This window comes from Schistocerca piceifrons, chromosome X (assembly GCF_021461385.2).
Source record: "Schistocerca piceifrons isolate TAMUIC-IGC-003096 chromosome X, iqSchPice1.1, whole genome shotgun sequence".
Taxonomy (NCBI): Eukaryota; Metazoa; Arthropoda; class Insecta; order Orthoptera; family Acrididae; genus Schistocerca; species Schistocerca piceifrons.
The window spans coordinates 331,839,769-331,865,755 of NC_060149.1; the positions used below are offsets into that span (position 1 = coordinate 331,839,769).

Below are 25,987 nucleotides of genomic sequence, written 5' to 3' on the forward strand. Positions count from 1 at the left end.
CATTAGCGGGTGGTGGCATGCACTCATTTTGCAAAACCAGCCTCAGAGCTTGACAGACCTCTTTAACAATCAATCTTGCTGTAGATATTCCAATTCTGTACGAATAATGGAGGTCGGTAAATGTGTATACACTGTTCAAATACCTAAAAGTAAAAACATTATTTTAGTGTCAATGCAACACATATATTATAGTTAAGCAGTTGTTATTTTTCGATATACTTCCTTATTTCGCATAACAATTATTTTATTTTCAGGTAGAGAAATCATGAAAAGGTGGAAACACTTACGTGATGCTTTTATCAAACCACAAAAAAAATACAAAGAATCAAAAGCAAGTGGTTCGCATGGCTCCAAGAAAAAAAGTACATATTCAGCAATGAGCTACAGTTTCTGCGAAAAGTATTCGAGGAAAGGGAAACAGAAGAAAGCTATAACAAAGGAGATGAAGACTACGATAGTGAAGAGCTAAGTGCTCCACCAGTACCTCCGGCAGTGACTACATTTGAAGGAACAGCCGAAACATTTGCTTCAATATCAAAACCACCTACAACGCAACATAAAAAAATTGATGAAATTGACTTAAAAATTTTACAGACAATACAGAAAAGAGAACCTGAGAAAAAAACGGCGAACTGTCATTCTTCGAAAGTTTGTTGCCTCGTGCTGACTAGTTTGATGACACTCAGTGGCTTCAATGCCAAATTGAATTTCTTTAAGTCATTTTGAAAATTAAAAATACATACCACTCCATACCTCAAATCCATAATGTATACAACCAATGTGCTTCACAGATCCAGCAGTTTAATCAGCCATCAAATATTAAGTTTACACAACCTTCCAATGTTCCCCAGATGCCTCAACAAGCATTTACGATTAACATACATTCATCGCAGTTTACTAGTACTCCAGTTTCATTACAACAAATGACCTGCACTCCAATCACAACTTTCCAGCCAATTCCAAACTTACCTCAGCAGAAAAATTCTGCTGCTCAGCATTACGAAAATTATTCTCAAATGATCAGCGATAATAATATTCAATCTCGCAGCCCTTCAGTAACTTCACTATCTTCAACGAACACTACAGATTTTGCTGAATTGTAATTCGCACCTATCAGATACTGCCAAACATGTAATAAAATGCTGTAACTTATTCTGTATAGAAATATAAGCTTTTGTAATCTAAAAATTGTGTGGTCAATCAATTCCCAACTCTCAATTTTACTTACCTGAAAGTTATTGCCAACATTTCCACCGGCTGAATACAATTCCTCAGTCTAGTATTTTTCCGTTGTATATGATTTTTCAGCAGGTTGTGCAGTTCGTCGAATGACGAGATTGACCTCCTAGAATAAATGAAAAACTTTTCTTCATTGTTTCTTAAATCAGGAAACAAAGTGTAGAAGGCTCCAGCTTCCTCTCTCCTTTCATTAATCGGATGAACGCAAATAAGTCTATTTTTTCGCTTCCTCTCCAATCGACGATACAACAATAATGCAAGAAGTTGTTCTCTATTCATGTTGTACACAACACTATTTATAATATGATAAAACGACAATTAAATAGACACTTATTGCACGGTGGTGAGTGATCGACTGATGTGGCGTCGATATTTTTACCGCTCAGTGTGTAAACGCTACATTAATGTTAGAGCGGCGTCGGTAAAAATTCCGATCGGACAAAAACGCCAAGTGTGTTCCCAGCTTTTAACGGTATACAAGTACGCAGCCTCTTCCGAGCTGTGTTTGCACCGCAAACTCCGTTGCCAGCGAGCATACTCTCATATCCTAGGACATTTCTCGAATTCTTTTTACGACAGGCTTCAACGTCAACGTTAACAAGCGTTATATCACTGTAACTGTCTTCTCAACAGCTATCGATTTCAGTTACAAAAAGTATACGGTTCCATTTTAAAAAACCTACTTACTTCAATACCTCACTTGATATCAGCGCTAAAAACACTATCCAAACAAAAACATACGTGCCCCTCGACGCTATAAAATTTGCCGAAAACCAAGTCTCGACGTGTGTAGCCGTTCACGAAATAAAAATGTTTTACGTCTTAACTGATTCACCTTACACACACACACACACACACACACACACACACACACACACACACAGGTGGGGGCGGGGGAGGAGGGAGGGGGGGGTCTTTCGGGCTCTTGTGACAAACATCCGGAAGTGATAAACCACGTCATGGGGAACAACTTTCTTTATACGTTAAATTAAATGTTCGGTGACGCTCTTCTCACAAAAAATGTGAAGCATCCAGATGTCATTATTGGGCGACAATACTATACGCATATACACACCATGATGCCGGCCGCGGTCGCCGAGCGGTTGTAGGCGCTACAGTCTGGAACTGCGCGACCGCTACGGTCGCAGGTTCGAATCCTGCCTCGGGTATGTATGTGTGTGATGTCCTTAGGTTAGTTAGGTTTAAGTAGTTCTAAGTCTAGGGGACGGATGACCTCAGATGTTAAATCCCATAGTGCTCAGAGCCATTTGGACCATTTGAACACACCGTGATGGGTATGTAAATAATTAGAGCTGTAATTCTCTGTGACAATTAGGTTGACCGCCGGAGTACATTAGCGTTCAGAATGAAGTTTTCACTCTGCAATGGATTGTGCGCTGATATGAAACTTTCTGGCAGATTAAAACTGTGTGCTAGATCGAGACTCGAACTCGGGACCTTTTCCTTTCATTGGGAACTGCTCTAGCGACTGAGCTACCCCATCACGACCCACGACCCCTCCTCACAGCCGTATTTCTGGCTGTACCTCATCTCCTACCTTCCAGACTCCACAGAAACTCTTCTGCGAAACTTGTAAAACTAGCAGTCCAGGAAAAAATGATATTACGGAGACGTGGCTTAGCAACAGCCTGGGGGATGTTTCCAGAATGAAATTTTCACTGTGCAGCGGGGTGTGCGCTGGAACCATGCCCCAGGCTGTGGCTAAGCCATGTCTCCGCAATACCCTTTCTTCCTTCCAGAAACGCTACTCTTGCAAAATTTGCAAAGAACTTCTGTGAAGTTAGGAAGGCAGGAAACGAGTTACTACTGGAAGTAGATCAGTTAGGAGGGGTAGAGAGCCGTGCTTGTGTAGCTCAGTCGGAGTCGGCCCTTGGCGGCCGTGGCGAGCGGAAGTGAGCCGTGTTTACAACCCAGCTGCTAGTGGCCGTGCACTGTTGTAGGTCAGTTTCGCGCCGTAGAGCGTTTTTAACATATTACCACAGATCATATTAGATTATTAATGGCAGAACCTGTAAGGAAACACACTTTGAAGTTTATGTTTAACAATGACTATGCATGACTTAATCGTTTGAGATAGAGTACTTCATGGAAGAAGTAGTTAACAGCTGAGGATACAATTAGAATTCATCAGACGATCAGTAGTAGTACCGTCTATCTGAAGTTAAAGAATCCGGAAAAATGTCACCAAATTGTAGAATTATATGGAAACAACTTAAAGTTTAAACATTCTGACGGCAACGTCGGTGATGTTAAAGTTACGCATGCGGGACTTGGAATCAGAAGCGTTAGAATTTTCGAACTACAGTTTGAAATAATCTCAGAGCAAACTGATGCAGTGTTGAAGCAACATTGCTGAGGATTGGCCTAGTGCACATAAATTCCTGGTCTCAAATGGTGTGAGGTAGGTAAAAATTGACATGATAAATCAAATGGTTCAAATGGCTCTGAGCACTATGGGATTTAACATCTATGGTCATCAGTCCCCTAGAACTTAGAACTACTTAAACCTAACTAACCTAAGGACATCACACACATCCATGCCCGAGGCAGGATTCGAACCTGCGACCGTAGCGGTAGCGCGGTTCCAGACTGTAGCGCCTAGAACCGCTTGGCCACTCCGGCCGGCAAGCCAGGAGGAACGTCAACAAATGTCGAAGAAATCACAGACGGTAGAACTGTCAGACCGTGGAATAGGAAAATTAGAGGTATCCACAAACACCATAATGATTCAGAAAGGTACAGCAAACACGAACAACCAACATACGGATGCTCCAAAGGGGAAAAGAGGAACACTAGAGCCAATCATGTGCAGGAATGGAAGGGGGATAAGCAAGAAAGTGTTCAAAACCAAACAATGGCAGAAACCCCAGAAGACAAGGTATGAAGAATTGGAGGAAAAGCACTGCGTCAAACACGAGACCCTGTATCACAAGAAGCAAACACTGAATCTACCGTCTCTGGAGAAATGATTCGTAACAAACCCCAAAGCAACGAGTCCCCAATTGTTAGCGTAGAACATAGTGGCAGCCGTACTGACACTCTCACTCTGAATAGCATGGACGTGTCTGCAACACTATACGACAACTCACCTTGGCATTAAGAAACTAAGTGTAATCCGCCGTCAACACACTGTGGCGGACACGATACAGGGCAGGTCAGTGGGATTGATGAAGACATGGACGACAACCTTTATTACCACACAGCTGTGAATCGAAGCCTGACTGAAATGAGTACTAGCACTTATTTACACTCATACAGTGTAGCTACAGTTCACATTAACAGTATCACTAGATTGGCTAAAATAGAATGCCTATGAGATTTTATACATGCATTCTATTTAGACATATCTTGCAAGAAGCGTTTACAGACGAGATGGAATACATGGCGGGATACAATGCTATCCTCAATAGAGGACCTAAAAGCGGCACTGCCACGTTATTCAAGGAAGGAATTATACCTAGAAGTGATAAAAGTTAGTAAGTGGACGATGGATTTCTGTCGAAACAGACACAGCTCAGCTCATTAATGTTTGGGCTCCATCCAGGCTTCATTTATATTACTAGTCATTCCATGAGTAGAATAGACCGAATCTGCCGGCCGCGGTGGTCTAGCGGTTCTAGGCGCTCAGTCCGGAACCGCGCGACTGCTACGGTCGCAGGTTCGAATCCTGCCTCGGGCAAGGATGTGTGTGATGTCCTTAGGTTAGTTAGGTTTAAGTAGTTCTAAGTTCAAGGGGACTGATGACCACAGATGTTAAGTCCAATAGTGCTCAGAGCCATTTGAACCATTTGATATACCGAATCTACGACTATAGTTGCTTGAAAAATAGTGCTCTAAGCCCCGAAATTTGTCCAGTCAATTTTTCTGACCATTTGGTGGTTATAGCTAATGTTAAAATGCTATGACAAACGACATTTATGGGTAGATGTGTCTGGAAATTCAATTTTTCACACCTGATGGACACTGAGACTGAGTACGAGGTAAAGTGAGGTTGGTTCAAATGGCTCTGAGCACTATGCAACTTAACTTCTGAGGTCATCAGTCGCCTAGAACTTAGAACTAATTAAACCGAACTAACCTAAGGACATCACACACAACCATGCCCGAGGCAGGATTCGAACCTGCGACCGCAGCGGTCGCTCGGCTCCAGACTGTAGCGCCTAGAACCGCACGGCCACTCAAGCCGGCAAAGCGAGGTTGCAAAATGTGCTTAATGAGCATACGACGCTACAGAACTAAGTTGGAATAGTGGGTAACAAATGCAAAATCTAAAGTACGATGTTTACTTAAAAGCTACGCTTTCGAAAAGAAACGGTGGGAAATGCAAGCAATGGAATTCTGCTTCCAGTTTCTAAGAGAACTACACGCAGATACCGCCAATATGCAGCGTCACACCATGAGAATAAAACGGATCAAGGCCAAAATAACCGCTCTGAAACTCCAGCAAATAGAGGGAGTTAAAATGAGGTCTAGAAACAACAGCGGCGTCGAGGATGAAAAATCTGCACTTTTCCACCTTCTGGCCGAACTCAAAAGAAGATGCCGATTGCACGTAAGTTCTCTCCGAAATGATGATGGAAGAAACTTATCTACTAACAGGAATCAAAAGGTTTGGCCTTGGTTACTTTTCGAGACTGTGTGATAAATGGGACACTGACAAAAATGACAGTTATGAGGCTTTTTGCAATTGCATTGACCCGACTGTGACGGAAGCAGAAACTGCAGAAATGGAAACTCAGGTCACTGGAGAGGAACTGTATGAAGCGTTGAAAGGAAGACCTAACAACAAATCCCCTGGACCCGATGAGTTGCCAGTGGAATTTTACTTAAAGCACTGGAATTTAATCGGCAGTACGTTGACCGCAGTGCTCGATGAAATACGTACATCTGCCATTGTCCCCTGTGAGTTTTTAGAAGGGCTGCACTAATGATTTGCAAGATATGCGTCCAATATCGCTCCTAAACGCTGACTACAGGCTAGTTGCTAGGGTATTACTTCAGCGATTGAACACCATAACTGACTGCCTCATCGGTCAATATCACCCATGTGCCTTCTCAAGGACGACAATTCAACAAGCGCTGGAGGAATATCGGGATGTAACGGCTGTCGCTTCGACATTCAATTGCAAGAGTGGCAATCATGTCGTTAGACATGGACAAAGCGTTTGAAATGGTCCATCACAACTACCTGCTAGGTGTCATGTCGAAAATGGGATTGAAGTTATTTTTGAAAATATTATCAGGAGAATACACACTCACGTAACTTCAAGAATTCTTATCAATGGACAATGCATAACAAGAATTCCCATCCTAGCGTCGGTACGGCAAGCTTGCCCCCTCTCGATGCTGCTGTTCACTATGTCAATCGTGCGTCTTCTACAACAACTGTTTGCCAAGCTCCCTGGAACTGAAATTGAAGGCAACAAATACATATGTAGATATGAGCGAGCTGGTGGCACTTTGCTCTCAACTCCACGCTGTGCTCACTAAGGTTACACAGCTTGAAGCTGCACTGGATGGGTATCACTGTGGTGGACCGACCACGAGATCCAATGGAGGTCCAGCACGCCCCATGAGTTCGCCGATCGGTCTGCACCCGAAGTTAGCCTAGTTATTGCTCGCATTGAGGTTGGCCCTTCACGCATGGTCGGCTGGGAGGTCGTCTCGGGGAGTGGCAGGCAGCGAATGATTTCCCAAGGGGCCTAACGTAAGGCCTCTCTGTTTAGTCTGACAAGCAAGTTCCAGGTGCCAATGGCTGACACTGTCCCTCAGATAGATTCAGTCGCATGTCCTGTTTCAGAGGAAATCTCTTAGCTTGCAAGATACGGGCAGTCACAGAGAATGGGATTATTGGTAGTTCGGAGTTCCAGTGTTAGGCGCGTTATGGGCCCCCTTAGGTACATGGATGCTAAGGAGGGGAAGAAAGCCAATATTCACTCCGTCTGCATACCGAGTGAAGTCATTACAGGCGTGAAATGGGCCCTTCCAGACTTCCAGATATCACGAAGAGTAGAAGGTGCAGCCAGCTGCAGATGTGTGTCGCTTTGGATCAAAAGAGATTCTCTCTAGTTTCAAGCAGCCATCAGAAGTGGTAAAGGCTGCCAGTCTTGCTTACGAGATGAAAGCAGAGCTCACCATTTGCAGCAAAGTCGACAGGACCTGTTGCGGACCTCTAGTACAGAGCCGAGTGGAGGGTCTGAATCAGAAGCTCAGGTGGTTCAGCGACCGTGTAGGCTGCAGATTCCTCGAACCGCGCCATAGGGTGGTGGGGTTTCATATTCCGTTAAATAAGTCAGGAATCCATTACAAGCAGAAGGAGGCTACATGGGTAGTGCCGTGTGGCGTGTAGTGGGCGGTTTATTAGGTTACATAGACTCGGGGAAACACGTAAGGGCTTCAGACTCAAAGAGTGCAGGTTGAACACAGGAAAAACGTAGATCTAGGAACAATCGGTGTAGCAGTTGTAAATTGTCGTAGCTGTGTTGGGAAAATACCAGAGCTCTAAGCGGTAATACAAGGCACTGATGCTCAAATCGTTATAGGTACTGAAAATTGGCTAAAGCTGGAAATTAATTCAGCCGAAATTTTTGCTAAGGACTTAACGGTGATCACAACGAATAGGCTAAATACAGTTGGCTATGGCGTGTTTGTTGCTGTTAGAAACAGATCATCTTGCAGCATAATTGAAGTAGATAGTTCCTGTGAGTTATTATGGGTAGAGATCACTCTTGGCAACAGGAATAAAATAATAATTGGATCCTTTTACCGACCTCCCAACCCAAATGATTCAATTTCTGAAACGTTCAAAGAAAACTTGGGTTAAATTTAAAACACCTACCCGACTCATAGAATTATAGTTGGTGGCGACTACAGATTACTCTCGATATACTGGCGAAATACATGTTTAAATCGGGCGGTACTCATAAAACATCATCCAAAATTGTACTAAATGCATTTCCTGAAAATCATTTCGTCCAGTTACTACTCGAACAGTAAACGGTTGCAAAAACACACTTTACTTCTTAGCAACAAATAATTCTGAGCTAATAACAAGCATCAAAACAGATACAGGTATCAGTGGACACAGGGTTGTTGTAGAGAGACTGAATACCATAAATTCCAACAATAAACGAAAATTAGATATATTAAAAAAAGTAGATAAAAATTTTCTTGACGCCTTACTGAGAGACAATCTTCACTCCTCCCAAGTTATCAATGCAAATTTAGACCAGATGTGGTGTCAACTCAAAGAAATAATATCGACAGCAGTTGAGAGATTTATACCAAATAAATTAACAAACGATGGAGCTGATCTCTCATGGTACATAAAACTGTTGCAGAAACAACGAAAAAATCATGCCAAATTCAAACAAACGCAAAATCTCCAAGATTGACCATCTTTTGCAGAGCTCGAAATTTAGTGCAGACTTAAAAAGATGCTTATACAAGTTTCCACAACGAAACCTTGTCTCTTAACCTGGCGGAAAACCCGAAGAGATTCTGGTCATATGTAAAGGATGCTAACAGCAAGACGCAATCAATACCTTCTCTGTGTGATAGCAATGGAAATACTGTGAGTGTGTAGGTTTTATTTTGTCAAGTTGCGCAATGGATTGATCCAACAAGTACGCTTTGGCTCCTGCAAGAAACAATTTCCACCTCACACTAACACAGAAGTCAGACAGACGCTCCTAAGGTACCAACAAGAACTGCTTGAAAAACATTCAGCAACAAATATCTCTGGAGTCATCCGCTGTAAGGAAAAGATACAAAAATATTCTATATTCTTACATAACTAGTGGAATACTTGGGTACTGGAGTATTGCTAGTTAGTGTAAGTAAAACATTAAACGATCGAAAAATATTTATTTGCAAAAAAGTCCTGAGAAATCAAGTGAAACTTTTTCTTATAAATTAATAAATTTCCGGGTTCTTTCGGGGCAGTAGATTGCTTCTTATAGATGTAAATGCTATTATTATACAAAGCATGGAATGCTTCTTTCCTCCCTTTTCTTTAAGAATTTTATTTACTCGGCAGAATGGGCAAGAGCCGCGCCTACATAACTTGAATAACTTTTCTAGGTGCGGTCAAGGCTGTTGCGTGAGAAATGTAATGTAGTGTACTGTTATGGAGGAAAGATGGGGCTGATGCTGCCTGCGTCGCTCGCTTCTGACAAATAGCACAACTATCTCTTTCTGTCTGGATTGACCTTTGCCAATCAAACTCTCCCTACACCTTGATGAAGTCAAGGACTCCTGTCTGCCCCTAGTCTAAATATTGGCGTGGTACACCAGTCATATAACCAGTCTACCACGATGCCACTCAATATTCCCTTGCAGGCGTTTATCTAATACTCTGTCCGTGTTCACACCGCACAATAAGTGTGGCGACCAATACAGTGAACAACGCTAAATTGCGAGCGACTCAATATAGAGTACCACTCCGATTCGCTAACGACGGAGGTGCTCTCCCAGTGAAGTACTGAGGAGAGACTTTGATCCTCATTCTTTGCGTACACGTATGAGAGCACTTGCTCTCGTTACATGTTCCCGCTCCAAGAGCAACAATGGAACGGCCTATTTTTCTGGAAAATTTGCAGGGCTATATCATTAGCTGTCTTCCCTCACTCCTCTGGCTCTTTGCGTCAGAAATATTCCAACAGTCAGCGTTGCTCTTTTAAACGGGAGAATGACGTTTCGTTTACATCGACCAATGCGGAAATATGTAGCATCTCTGTTAGGCATATACTGTCCTCCTGTGAGAACTCCGTAACTACGCAGTCGGTCCGTCAGAAAATGCGTCTTCTGGACGCTCCCACACAATGTAGCAGAATTTGCTTTTAATTCGAACACGGGGGTCGTTATCCCTTCGCTCTGGCAAAAGCTGTCCTCTCTCTGGGCGGCCACTCCTGCCGAAGTAGGTGTGTGTTGACTCACCCCTCTGAAGGGACAGGCCTCCCAGCACGCTGGCTGCCTCTTTTGAACGAAAATTCCTGTGGCCATCATGTAGTGTACGCCAGCCTCGACTTTTTCAACCTCGGTGCGCATTTGCGATTTACTTATTAGATTTGCATATCGCTTACATTAATTCATACGAAACTGACTCTACCTTATCAAGTATGGGTTCGAATGAAGCGTCCTAATGTGCAGAATACGATTGTAAGGACGGAATATGTGAGAAATGAAGGTCAGGAGACCACGCCACCTTACGATACTATCGATTACTTGTTCTGATAAAGCAGAGTTACTAAACACAGCTTTCTGAAATTCCTTCACCAAAGAATACGAAGTAAATATTCTAGAATTCGAATCAAGAACAGCTGCCAACATGAGTAAATTAAAGGTAGATATCCAAGGAGTAGTGAAGCAACTTCAATCACTTAATAAAAGCAAGTCTTTCAGTCCAGGCTGTATACCAATCAGATTCCTTTACGAGTATGCTGATGCAATAGCCCCATATTAAAAATCACATGCAGCTGCTTGCTCAACGATAGATCTGTACTGAAAGTATGGAAAGTTGCACAGGTCACACCAATGTTCGAAAAAGGCAGTTGGAGTAATCTACTAAATTACAGACACGTATCATTAACGTCGATATTCAACATGATTTTTGGAACATAAACTGTATTCGAACATTATAAATTATTTCGAAGAGAGCGGTCTATTGACACATAGTCAACACGGATTTATAAAACATCGTTCTTGTGAAACAAAACTAGCTCTTTACTGACACGAAGTGTTGAGCGCTGTCGACAAGGGATTTCAAACCAATTCCTTATTTCTAGGTTTCCAGAATGCTCTCGACACCGTACCTCACAAGTGGCTTGGAAATAAATTGTGTACTTGTGGAATATCGTCTCAATTATCCAACTGGATTCGTGATTTTCTGCCAAAGAGATGGGTCAAATGGCTCTAAGCACTAAGGGACTTAAAATCTGAGGTCATCAGTCCCCTAGACGTAGAACTACTTAAACCTAACTAATCTAAGGACAACACACATATCCATGCCAGAGGCAGGATTCGAACCTGCGACTGTAGCAGCAGCGCGGTTCCGGACTGAAGCGCCTAGAACCGCTCGGCCACAGCGGCCAGCCTGTCAAAGAGGTCACAGTATGTAGTAACTGAGGAAAAGTCATTGAGTAAAACAGAAGTGATTTCTGGCGTTTCCCAAGATAGTGTTATAGGCCTTCTTCTGTTGTTTATTTAAATAAACGATTTGGGAGACAATCTGAGCTGCTTTCTGAGGTTGTTTGCAGATGACGCTGCCGTTTACCACCTAGTAAAGTCATCAGAAGATCAAAACCAATTGCAAAACGATTTAGAAAAGATATTTGTATGGTGAACAAATTAGCAATTGATCCTAAATAATGAGAAGTGTGAGGTCATCCACATGAGTGCTAGAAGGAATCCTTTATATTTCGGTTACACTATAAATCAATCAAATCTAAAGTCCACAAATTCAACTAAATACCAAAGAATTACAAGAAATTGGAAAGAACACATAAAATGTGTTGTGGGAAAGGCGAACCAAGCACTGCGTTTTATTGGCAGAACACTTAGAAGATGCAGCACGTCTACTAAAAAGACTGCCTATACTAGGCTTGTCCGTTCTCTTTTGGAGTACTGCTGCGCGGTGTGGGATCATTACCAGGTAGGGTTAACGGGGTACATCGAGAAAGTTCAAAGAAAGGCAATACGTTTTGTATTATCGTGAAATATGGGAGAAAGTGTCACGGACATGATACAGGATTTGGAATGGACATCATTAAAACAAAGATGTTTCTCGTTGCGGCAAGATCTTCTTACGAAATTTCAGTCATCAAATTTCTCCCCCAAATCCAAAAATATCATCATCTTTTGACCCCGACCTACATACGGAGAAACGATCATGATGATAAAATAAGGGAAATCAGAGCTCACAAGAAAGATGTAGGTGTTCGTTTTCTTTCGCGCGCTGTTCGAGAGTGGAATAATAGAGAATTATTGTGAAGACGGTTCCATGAACTCTCTGCCAGGTAGCTAACTGTGATTTGCAGAATATCTATGTAGATGTAGATGATGTGGATTTTATGCTGATGAGCTGACCGTGTACGTGACTGATTCAACCAGTGTTATGAAAGTACAGGACGTGATTCAAACGTGTAGATACTGCTCTGGAGTTAAAATCAATGTAGGTAAATCTAGCATTTTACAGTTGGGTAGAGGGATAGGATTCGTTGAAACTAAACCAGTAGAACAAGCAGATAACATCAAACGTCTGGAGATGCGGTTTAGAAAATGTCCTACCAAGACAGGGGCCTGGAATTAGAAAATGAATCTCCAGCAGCATTATCGAAGGAGAACACCCGATCTCTAGATATAATACAAAAAAAAATATATCGACAAATCGTGCTATACTTCCTAAGTTGTACTATCCCGCAATGTTTTCAACAATAGGGAAACGAAATGAATCTGCTCTAGAGTGGTTCATATAGAGAGGGAGCGTCCTTACCGTTAATTATAAAACCATGACTCTACCTGACACAAAAGGTGGTCTAAGGTTCACCAACGTTAGAGATAAATGCAGATCTCTGTTGAAATCTAGGACTGAAAAGGCCATAGCAGCAGGTGATGGAAATCTTACAGCACACATTGTGAACACAATGTCTCCTCCAGACAATAGGGTGCCAGTTATGATCGGCCATATTAATTGTAGGTTGTCGCATATTAAAACATATATTATTGAGAATAGCTGTATCAGACAAAGGGTAAGGAACTACACCGCCAAGGAAGTTTATGAACTGCTGACTGAAGATAAGTGTGCAAGCAAATTAGTGAAGAACTTCCCCTCAATCACTTGGAGCAGAATTTGCCAAAACATTCATGTTAAAAACTTACCGTTACTCGTAAGAGCTACGTAATATTGTACTCTGTTCCACACCATAAGCACAAATGAGCGGCTATTCAGGATCGGCTTGTCAAATACTGACCAGTGGAGGGACTGTCAACAGACTGATACTCTGCTTCACCGTTTTACTTGCGGCGCCGCTAACGAGATGTACCAATGGACACAGCATAAGCTTACCGTAATGAACCGTACGACTGATGACAGTATAACTTTGAAAGAACTGTTAGCTCCAACGAGTTGGCCTTTTCCAAATCAGAAACGACATTCAACCTATTAGTTAATGGGTAAGTTCATTGAGTTCTGCTTGGGCAGGAAGAGCAAGTCTCTATTGGAATTTCAATATGACATACGCAAGGAAACTCTCCCAACAAAAAAATGGAAAACAAGATTGGGTGGCTATTTGCCGGCAGTTTTGAACTTAACGTGACAGTAAAAAGAGCGGCCTCTGCGTAGGTAATCGTATCTTATTCCTCTCTAGCACTACAGAAAGAATTTGATTTAATACAAGCATTCTTAGCCTAAGAGGAAGATATGTATCCTCAACATTCTTTTATTTTCACATAAGGACCATTTTTAAAAGTTCAGAAAGTCTGTTCATTTATGGGTGCATAACGCACTGTAAATGTCTTTAGAACATATTTTGTTTTTGAAGAAATATAAAGACACATTTCAGCTTTGAGACAGCATGCACGCCCGAAACAACTATTTCATTTCTATTTAATAGGTGTACTACCATTTGAGTTTAATTCTAAAAAAAATAAGAAATAAAAATCAGGAAAATACCCTCGTCATCATCCGGGGCAACGAGGATGGAAATGTGCACCTTCTGGCAAGCGGCGCGCTCCAAGTTGCGAGAAACCGACATAGTAAACAAAATCAGGAAAACGACGCACAAGACGATCGGGACACGATGTGGAATCAAATGGAATCCATCTCTTGGAGAACACAAACCTGAAGCTATCACTAGGCTGCACTGTTTCCGCGCAGCGAAGGCCATCTTAAAATAAATAAATAAATGAAAACCTCCTTAATTCCCTCCCTGATCCTAGAGTACGTTGCATGGACATGGTGACGAGACGGCCAGTCCTCCCGTATCGATCTCTACCCTGTCAGAGGCCCTGCTCCCACAGTGGATCCTTTGGAGAAAAAAAAAGTGCTAACATACACGATTTCCAGTTTAAAAAATGTGCCCCCGTGCCACCGAAATGTTTGGGCTTACACTAGATAAGATGGAAATTTTCTAATATCAGAATCCTTTTTTACTACTGCTCATTTTCTATAATGACTGAAAATCACATGAAAGGAGTTTCAAGCGTAAAGGAGTTGATGAAAAACAGAAGAGGAAGATTCACGGAACTATATGAGGCTTCGACTCTTCTAAAGCAGAATAGGTGGTGTACAGATTCATAACATTACTAAACCTGCGTTTGTGTAATGATTTCCGTGTAGTTTAAAATACATGAGCCAAGGACAGGTTTGAGCTAATTAGTTTCCTTTGTCTCCAGTCTCAGTGTCATAGTTACCGACACAAGGAAAAATTTAGGTGCAACTTGGCCGCGTCTGGATTATTTCGGGAGAGAAGATAATACATTCAGTAGTATCTTTGTAGAGAAAAGTAGCGAATGATTTTAGTAGGAAGGGTCACGTGCAGTGGAATAGAATTATAAGCGAGAGTGATCTTCACGCTCGTGCCCAATCTTATCAAAGTAAGCACCTCCAACCACATAAAAAGTGAAGAGTTACCGAGCAGATTCGAGAGATAGAAGAAGAAATGGGAAAATGTTTACCTGAGTCACAAGCCGAAGAACGCAGTCAAAAAATTTGGGACATGCTCGGAGACTTTCTTGCCAAACATTCGAACACTGCTTCAGATATTTGCAGTCCATTTGTGAGCGAAGTTTTCGCTTCCAGTGTCCACTGAAAACTTACTTGCACTCGACAATGAACGAAGAGAGGCTGATGGACTGGCACACCTCTCCTTTATTGACTACACAGACGTGTCAAAAGTCATGCGATAGCGATAAGCACCTATACATATGGTGGTAATAACGTGTATACAAAGTATAAAGGGTCAGTGCGTTAGTTGAGATGTCATTTGTACTCGGGTGAATCATTTGAAAGGTTTCCGACGCGATTATAGCAGCACGAAGGGAATTCACAGACTTTGAAAGTGGAATGGTAGTTGGAGTTAAACGCATCAGACATTGAATTTCTGAAATCGTTAGAGAATTGGATATTCCGAGATCCACAGTGTCAACAGTGGGCAGAAAATACCAAATTTGAGGCATTATCTCTCACCAAAGACAACGCAGTGTCGACGGCCTTCACTTAACGACCGAGAACAGTGGCATTTTCTTACACTTTTCAGTGCTAACAGACAAGCAACACTGCGTGAAATAACCACACAACTCAATGTGGGACGAACGACGAAAGTATCTGTTAGGACAGTGCGGCGAAATTTGGCGTTAATGGGCTAAGGGGGCAGACGACGGACGCGAGTGCCTTTGCTAACAGCATGACATCGCCTGCAGCACCTCTCCTGTGCTCATGACCACGTCGGTTGGAACCTAAACGACTCCAGAACCGTGGCCTGGTCAGATGAGTCCCAAATTCCGTTGGTAAGAACTAATGTTAGGGTTAGAGTCTGGAGATGACTCCACGAAGCCATGGTCCATAGTTGTCAACAAGGCACTGTGCAAGCTGCTGGTGCGCTCCAGAATGGTGTGAGCTGTGTTTGCATGTTATAGACTGGATCCTGTGGTCCAAGTGAACCGATCATTGATTGGAAACGATAGTGCTCGGCTACTTGGAGACCAGTTGCAGCCATTCATGGACTTCGTGTTCCCCAGCAACGATGGAGCATGTCACTGGGCCACAATTCTTCGCGATTGATTTTAAGAGCACTAGAAAATTCGAGAGAATGATTTGGCCACGCTGATCTCCAGACATGAATCCCATCCAACATTTACGAGGAGTAATAGAGAGATTGATAAGTGCACAGAGTACTGCACCGGCTACACTTTTACAATTATGGACGGCTATAGAGGCAACGTCATTCAGCATTTCTTCAGGAGACTTTCAGCGATGTTGAGTCCATACCACGTCGAGATGCTGCACTACGGCGGGAAAAGGAGGTCCGACTCGATATTAGGCGGCAACCGCTCATTTTGGTCTCTTCAGTGTATAATTGACGTTTTAAATGGATCCCTTCGACGATTTGACTTTACTTTGTAACCTTCTGCTCGTTTATTTGAATTTCTTGTGATTTTTTTTTCCTTTTCTACTGCGCACTATGTGAGACTGATACTTCAGTAACGCTACTGTAAATTAAATAAATATTTATCTAGTAGTTTTGCGTTTATGGATCATTTAAGGTGAATGAAAACAGGAAATCAATTCTTGACCACCTCTGTGACCTATTGAAGGGTTTAATCACTTTCCATAGATGCTCACGATATTAACATGAAAAGAGTCGACAACCAATGCCGTTTCCGAGAAGCTGGTTCTCTGGCGCGGTCCCAAACGTATCTGCTTATTTTCGAGATCGCTTATGTCAATATATTTCCACATTTCCGGTCCGTATCACCGTTATAATGATTCTCCATTCGTCTCTGTTCCATTTACACATTTGTAAAACTATCGTACGCTTCCGAATACTGTCATAAGTAAGCGTAGACTACGGTAGTTTTCATAGTAGCTTTCGTCGGTTAAGTCGTATCCGCGTTACCTATACGTTGGGTGTGTTGCCTACATATCGAGCGTTACTTCATAACGATCGCTTCCTTTACGCATACGATCAACATCTTACTCGATTCCCCTAAGAACCGGAAACTGTGAACCATCTAGAAACTGAGTGAGGATGTATAAAGAGCCAGGTAATTTACTAAATATTTTTATACGTAGTTATTCCCCTGTCTGTCGCCTAAGAATAAACAGTATTTTTAGCAAAACTGAAATTGTCAATGTTTAATTCAGGTTTTATTCGAAAATTGTTGATTTGTAATGTGAAAAACAAAGAAAACGATATAGATATATCATATAGCGCTAGAAAACGCAATTTCCTCAACAAAAAGGTAAAATAAAAAATAAAAGAAAATAAGAAAACGGCATTTCAGTACTTCGTCAGACTTACGTAAAACTGTGTTTTTCATAAACAGCTTACGCATTTGTCAATAGTAATAGGAAACGCTTGCCTTTAATCATGAAGAAAAATGCTCAATTGAGTACAAAATAACAATAATTACGTTTTTGCATCCAAACTGTACTTGCATCAAAAGTAATTTTTTGCTTACATAAAAACGCAGAATTACGCAATCAACTAATGGTTATGAGTTATTAAATGCAATTTATATTCTGTAAGAATATAAAATATGCAATGGACTGACACTGAATGACGTGCGGTTCTAATTATGTGTACACACACATCACACACACACACACACACACACACACACACACACACACACACACACACTCTCACACACACACACAAAAGGAAAGAAAGAAAGACTGGAAGTCGTCGGCTGCCATTTTCACTCTTACATATTCAGTTATGTTTTTTTCCCTACCATTTCTGCCGGTAATCCTGCCACTTAGTACGTCATTTATGTATTGTGCCAAAACTACCGAGCCGTGTTCTCGGTAGAGCGGAACTTTAGTCATAATGTTTTGGCTCATCAGTGTACCTGATCGAGGTATATCTCTCCAGGCGTAAAGTTTTTGGATCGTCAGGAAAGTAGATAGATGTCTTTGATAACGAGATTTGTTCTTGACAGCATTGATGAATTGTCAACCACATCGTTATTCGTCTGCTTTCATACATATGGTTACCAATGTAAGCACTGATATCCCTTTCTATTCCTGAGATTTCTTTGTTTGGCAGCGATCAGATAATGCAAGTCATAGTCTCATAGTACGTTTCCTCTTCATCAATTGCTACTGTTGGTGCACTGATCTGAACTACATTCAATCAGATCAGAGTGTGCCAAGAATACCAAATTTCAGGTGTTACCTCTATCGACGGACAACGTAGCGGTCGACAGCCTTCACGTAACGACCGAGAGCAGCGGATTTTGCGTAGAGTTGTAGGTGCTAACCAACAACCAATAGTACGTGAAATAACCGCAGAAATCTATGTGGGACGTACGACAAATGTTTCTGTTAGCACAGTGCAACGAAATTTGGCGATAAAGGGCTATGGCAGCAGACGACCGACGCGAGTGTCTTTGCTAACAGCACGACAACGCCTCCAGCGCCTCCCCTGCGCTCGTAACCAAATCAGTTAGACCATAGACTACTGGAAAGCTGTAGCCTGATAACAAGAGACCCATTTCAGTTGGTAGCAGCTGGTGGTGGGTTTCGAGTGTGACGCATATCCCACGAAGCCATGGACCAAAATTATCAACAAGGTACTGTGCAAGCTGGTAGTGGCTCCATAATGGTGTGGGCAGTGTTTACATGGGATGAACTGGGTCCTCTGGTCCAATTGACCCGATCATTGGTTGGAAATGGTTATACTTGGCTACTTGGAGACCATTTCCAGCCATTCATGGGTTTATGTTCCCAAACAACGATGGAATTTTTATGGTTGACAATGCACCATTTCACTGGGCAAGAATTGTTCGCAGTTGGTTTCAAGAACATTCTGGACAGTTCAAGCGAATTATTTGACCACCCACGGAACATGAATGGGACATAAGCGTGAGGTCAGTTCGTGCACAATATCTTTCACAATTATGGACAGCTATAGAAGTAGCATGGCTCAAAGTTTTTGCAGGGGAGTTCCAAAGATTTGTTGAGTCCATACCACGTCGAGCTGCTGTACTACGCCGATTTAAAGAGGTCCGAGACGATATCAGGAGGTATCCCATGATTTTGTTACCTCACAGTAGAAACTCAGTGGCAAAAAATTCTGCCGTCACCTCACCCGTATGGGACACCTCTGATGAAGATAATCTGACTTCTGCATGCCACAGAAAGAATAATTATTGATGATATGAAAACTGTTCACTGTTGTTTCCTTGCCGCTATTCGGGTTGGATATGGCGCAGCTGCAAACTCTCTACATCCATCAACAGTGAATTCTATGCACAGCCTATGAGAAATGCTCTGTGTGTTACTAGCGGCCAGTGACCAACCAGCGGATGCTGGGAGAACAGCATATCGACAAGCCAGCTACCTTCAAGGCTGAGTGTAAACATTAGGCATGGTGGTGGTGGTGGTACGTTCCTATGGGACCAAACTGCTCAGATCTTCGGTCCCTAGGCTTACACAATACTTAATCTAACTAACTTACGCTAAGGACAACACACACACGCATCCATGCCCGAGGGAGGACTCGAACCACCGACGGGGTGAGCCGCGCGATCCTTGGCTAGGCGCCCCAGACTGTGTGGCTACCCCGCGCGGCTAAAATATGAGGCACACTCCATTCTGGAGGTCAGGGACGTCTACAGTAACAGGCAGAACACAAGAACATTCCACTTCACCGGTTTTAATGCACGCAATGCTAATTGCCCAGGTAGCGGCCATTAAAAGGAGATCTTTCTTTTACGTATTTGTTTGAATCTCATGACGTTAATGAATAAATACCGAACATTTACTGTTCTCCATGTGTATACACTCAAAGACAAAAAAAGGACACACCAATAAGGAATTAACCAAACGGCACGGGAATCGGTAGATATGAAATACATGTACAGACAGTCAAATGATTACAATTACAGAAAAATTGGATGATTTACTCAAGAGGAAGAGCTTCACAAATGGTTCAAATGGATCTGAGCACTATGGGACTTAACATCTATGGTCATCAGTCCCCTAGAACTACTTAAACCTAACTAACCTAATGACATCACACAACACATCACGAGGCAGAGAAAATCCCTGATGCCGCCGGGAATCGAACCCGGGAACCCGGGCGCGGGAAGCGAGAACGCTACCGCACGACCACGAGCTGCGGACCAGAAGAGCTTCACAAATTGAGCAAATCGATAACGCGTTGGTCCACCTGTGACCCTTATGCAAGCCGTTATTTGGCTTGGCATTGATTAATAGAATTGCTGGACATGGTCCTGATGCATATCGTATCTGCCCAGCTGGCCATAATACTTCAAACATTCTCAATTGGGAAGAGATCCAGCGACGTTGCTGGCCAAGGTGGGTTTTGACAGGCTTGAAGACAAGCAGTAGAAACTCTTGCCGTGTGCAAGCGGGTATTATCTTGCTTAAATGTAAGCCTAGGATGGATTGCCACGAAGGACAACATAACTGGGTGTAGAACATCGTAGACGTATCGCTGTAATGTAACGGTTCCGCGGATGACAATCAAGAGGGTTCTGCTATGAACTATCACTCGAGGTTGTAGGGCCGTATGGCGGGCAAGAGTCAGTTTGGTATCCCACCGCTCCCTGGAGCACCTCCAACTATGTTTTCGGCATGGAATCTCACTGACCGGAGTATAATTGTCTTCAGTGATGGGTCCCACTTCGAACTGAGCTCCGATGGCCAGTGAAGACGTGCTGGAGACGCCCCTGAGAGCGGTGGGATACCAATCTCGCTGTCACCCGCCATACGGCCCGACAGCCTGGAGTGATGGTCTGGTGCCATTTTGTTTTACAGCAGTACCCCTTTGGTTGTCATCCGCGGCCCTCTTACGGCACAGCGGTACGTCGATGGTATTCTACGCCCCGTTATGTTGTTCTTCACGACAAGCCGTTTTTGAGTGTATTTCAGTAGATGTTATACTTATTGATGCCAAGCCATGCCACCTCCCGTCCAGAAATCAGTTTCAAATCATTGCAGGCAAATTTGCATGACACTTCAGATAGGTGTCCAGCGTTTGCATTTTCGTTGAAGCTCATGTGCGTCACTATAGTATATTATAATTCTATTTTTGTTCACTTCTTTTTTATATTCTTTTGAATTATAACTTTGTATTCTGAAAGATATTTTATTTATTTTTTTAAAGATTTCATTGACCTTTTTATGAGTAGGAAGAGATTTTTCGTAGTATGGTATCTTTTGTTTGTAATGTGTTTTGAGTATTCCGAAGTAAAATAGTATTTTGAATATGAATCTAAGGACTGTTCTCACATATGCTGTCTTCTGTATGAATACATTAGAGTTATGTTCTGTTTGTATTATCCTTTTAGTATGTACAGTCATGCTCAAAAGTATCCGAACGACCTGAATTGCATTTCGCCTGATTCGCATACAACCCATATAACGCAGGTGTCTAGCAGATCCTCTAATCGCTCCTTGGTACAGTCGTTTGACTATTGAAAATGGTTCCAACAAGGCACCACTAGAAAACACTACTCTGTATCGCAATAACTCTAGATTTAAAGTAATACTACTATACTACAAATATCAGGGAACACCTTATCACAGGTAAGACTGTCCTTAAGGCTTGTAAGCTCACATTTATTACAATAAATGACATACCTGAAATGTAACCACTCTCATTATTACGTCAGATAGGTAATGCACGTAGTAAGTTCGTCGTATTCACGATTTCCTCTTCAAAGTAACATACCGTACTTACTATTTAACACAAAATGACATTAAAAATTTAAGTTGTTCACGAGCAGCTAGTTGAGAATATGTATGAACTTCAAATGACACGACGAACCGTCTCATTCTGCATATGGATTCAAACCCAGGTCATGCAGACTAAGCAAAGATTTCGTAACTGACGGAAACTAACAGTCATTCCAGATTAGGCATACAGAGAGTAATATACCTCGATTTTAGACAGTATCAATTAGCAAATACCAACTTTAAATTACATAACGCAAACATTTTTAACGGACCCGAATTCCTACCCAGCACCTATTGTCCATGTTAACGAACTACGAGAGATGTTAAATATTGCTTCTTAACAAGTAACTTATTTGAAATGCCGTGAGGTAAAGCTTTGTGTTGGGCAGGGATTCGAACCCAGAACCTAATCGGATAGATATCGAAGCACAATCAACTGTGACATATCGCATTTTCTCGGCAGTAGCTAGATGTTTTAACTGAAATGACGAGACGAAACATTAATTTTTTCCTTCCCAGGACTCCAACCCGGCACCTATCGCTGTTATATTCTAGAGAAAACGAACGTTAAATATGAGTTTGTTGCACCAGCAGCGACATGTGAGCATGTTTGAACTAGAAGTAATATGACGAAGAGTTCAGTGCTGACTGGGAATAGAGCCCCACACATATCGTTGTTGACTACACGCAAAGAGACGTCAGCTACCGAATTTTTCTCCACCAGCAGCTCGGAATGACATCTTGAACTTACAGTGATCTCGCAAATAGTTCTGTGTCTCACTGGGAGTCAAAAACGTCAAATATTGTTAGTGTTGACAACGAATGAAAGTACATTAAAAATCGAAATTATTATCCACCAGCAGATAGGTGTTCTCATCCTAGATCTTGATAATACATAATGAAATCTTTAGTGCCGGGCCAGGATTCGAACCCATTCACGCGCAATTTGTGGAGATGTTGAGGAATCTGCAGTTCTGAACAAACAACAAATTGTAGCCGAGCTGTATTGTCACGAAGGGAACAAAATTCGCGTTAAGGGCGGTCTGAGTTGCATTCCCAGTTCAGAACCAATTTTTATCGACATATAGAAGCTCAGACAAAAGATGGAATAAGTGTCCTGTGAGCCTACAAAGCGTTTGTTTCGTCACTAGAAATAAATAACTTATATAAGAAAGGTTACTGGTGATAGAGTTTCTACATGTCGCCACTCCAGACTTTATTGTGGCTCAACCTAACGTCTACTTGGTAGAGAAGGAATATCATTTTTAATGCGAATTTCAGACCACAGTGCCATTATATCTTCTTCACTTGGTGTAGCCAGAAGAGAAAGGGAATCTGTCTCTCCCCATCTAAAATCAATGACCGAAGTTGGAATCGAACCCAGACCATAAATATATGAACCTCTCATCACCCCAACAGACCACCAAACCCTCTGCTCAGTGGCTCCTTTTTCTATCATAACGTCGTTGTGCCACACTGGCTGAGAATTCTGACACACAGGCTCCCCGTATCAATTTGCAGCATGTTCAGTAAATTCATTTACTTGGTTGACCGAATCACCATGAACTAGCTGCCTCGGCTACCCAGTGCATACATTCAACTTTATTTTGTAATCACCAAAATAAAATCACGTAACTGCCACCAACACAGAACTGCCAACAGTGTAGGATGCAGAAATATAAATAGGAAGTGTTCCTTTCCACTTGAGCTACTCCATTGCTCTATCTGTTGGTTGAAAACGTCGTGCAGTGCAAAAGAAAAGGTATAACTGTTTGTCTCTCATAAGTATTTACCTGGTCATATGCATTATCCCACAGCGCTGTGGAATGCAGAAGTTCTGGAGGTGTTGTTCTTGACTTCTGGAGGTGATACACCTATGTGTCGGCTAGTAGCGTCATGGTAAGTATCGTGCGCGGTCGATAAGATGTCGCGAGTTCGAGTACATTCACTGCTATATTTTTTAAAACGCAATTCTGCTGTCTGCTAAAGTTATCAATCTAATGGAACTTGTAACATAATTCCCTTCACTTCTAAACCCAAAGTAGTCGTATGTGGAAAAAGGGCTAACTTCTGCGACATTTCGTTCATTTCAGGTTTAACAGACAGCCAGACAGTAGATGCATCTCGAAACTTTTGTATTATGTATGGGTAGAGCGCATCGTGCCAAAATACGTCCGAAAAGTATTTTCTACATTAGCTGTCGTCTGGTAGTGGCATTTTATTCTTCTTCAAACGTTGTTTGAGAGCTTTAACTCAGAACAAGTTTTCTACATGCATGTAATCAATAAACCGCATGTGCATTTTCAGACTGTTATAGATAACATCAAAGAATTCGCATATATCCTTGATGATTAATTTCTCTCTTATGTTTACTACTGTTTTAACAACACTAAAGGAAACCTTACGAGAATTGTGAGTTGGATTATAAGAAATGTAATAAAACTACCCACGATAACCTTACGACAAAAGCCTGTTTTAATAAAACTGGGTATCTGTACACAAGCGTGCCTCTATCGACACGAATTGGTAAAATACTACTCACTTAGATTTTGATTGGGTCTGTGTTTAATTGGTATGCTGTGTCATACTCAAGATGTATGCAAATGTGGTATTTCATAAATAAAGTTATGTATTCCTAGAAATCCAAAATTTGCTTCTCAGCAGCGGAAAGAGGCGTTACCTGTTGTGCAGCATTGTAAGTTTTTCACCATTGCACTATGAGCCGAAAGTATTTTCTTGCGATTTCCTTATCGATGTTTGATCTAACTGTTTGTAGCTCTATCATAGAAGGGATAAAAACGCTACACACAGGGAGACTGGAACTGTGAACCATAACAGACGCTGTTTCACAGGTCAGCACGTTACCACAGAGCTCACTGGATGCGGATATGGAGGGGTATGTGGTCAGCACATCGGTCTCCCAGCCGTATGTCAGTTTACGAGACCAGAGACGCTACTTCGCAATCAAGAAGCTCCTCAGTTTGCCTCACAAGGGCTGAGTGCACCCCGCTGGCCAACAGCGCTCGGCAGACTGTATGGTCACCAATCCATGTGTAGCCCAGCCCGACAGCTCTTAACTTCCGTGATCTGATGGGAACCGGTGTTACCACTGCGAGAAGGGCGTTGGCCAGCATATCTAACTTGTGTGGAAATTATCCGAAAGGACCATCGCACCGCTCGGAAGGTCACAATTCACCCCCTTTTCAAATTCGCTAAGTTGGCTGTAAGAAGTGTGAATGCGTCTACGGGGCAGGTTTGCCTGCTATCTTCACACGTTTGCACTACACTGAGCCATCTGGCTCTGAGCATTCCCTGTCAAAGAGTTAACACAGATGGCGCTCTGGTAGAACATCTACTATCCCATCAGATCAAAATCTAAGTCGTCCTTCCAGATTTAATATCTTTTTACGGCAGCATATATATAATTAAGGCGAGGACGGCCAATTATCACTTCAGTCCGGATGCACACCACATTAACTCTTATTGGAATCGGCAAAATGCCACGCGTAACGAGAATAATATGCAACGGGCACTACGTCAGTAGTATGTGGGTAAACTGAGAAATTGAGTGTGACTGGAGGTGTGCTGAGATAGTCCGTGCAGTTGCGATGACCTCTGTGGCCGGATGGCGCAGTGGTCAGCGCATCTGCCTAGCAAGCAAGAGATATGTGTCTGAATCCTTGTCTGGCACAAATTTTCAACTTTTCCATTGATTTAAATCAATGCCCTCTGGCATCCAATGTCATTAATTCCTTTGTATCGATTCGTAGTGGCTGCAGGAACCGGCCGCTGTGGCCGAGTGGTTCTAGCGCTTCAGTCCGCAACTGCACTGTCGCCACGGTCGCGGGGTGAATCCTGCCTCGGGCATGGATGCGTGTGATGTCCTTAGGTTAGTTAGGTTTAAGTAGTTCTAAGTCTAGGGGACTGATGAACTCAGATGTTAAGTCCCATAGTGCTTAGAGCCAATTTTTTTTTTTTTTTTTTTTTTTTTTTTTTTTTTTTTTTTTTTTTTTTTTTTGGCTGCAGGATTCTTTTAGACATGTCTGTGCTTGAACCAGAACCTACTGTCAATCTTTTGGCGCTTCATCTTGCCGACCGGTGTGCTGACGGTGCTGGAGACAGCTTACGCCAGCACATTTTCCTCCTTCCCCCCCCCCCCCCCCCCCCACCACCAAAAAAAATGTTTATCATGTTAACGAGCGTTGTAAGTTCCATATTAGGAAACTTACGCGACCTAAATACCAATAAGGAAGTTTTTGTTCCAAGTGCCATTGCTATTGAGCCACAAAAAGTACAGAA

The 25,987-nt window shown here is 42.4% G+C and overlaps 1 protein-coding gene across 1 annotated transcript in view; it reads left to right on the forward strand.

Moving 5' to 3' along the window:
* Window positions 1-25,987, forward strand: part of LOC124722342 (ly6/PLAUR domain-containing protein 6B-like) — a 410,969-nt gene that overhangs the window by 307,105 nt on the left and 77,877 nt on the right. The gene's annotated exons all lie outside the window — the stretch shown is intronic.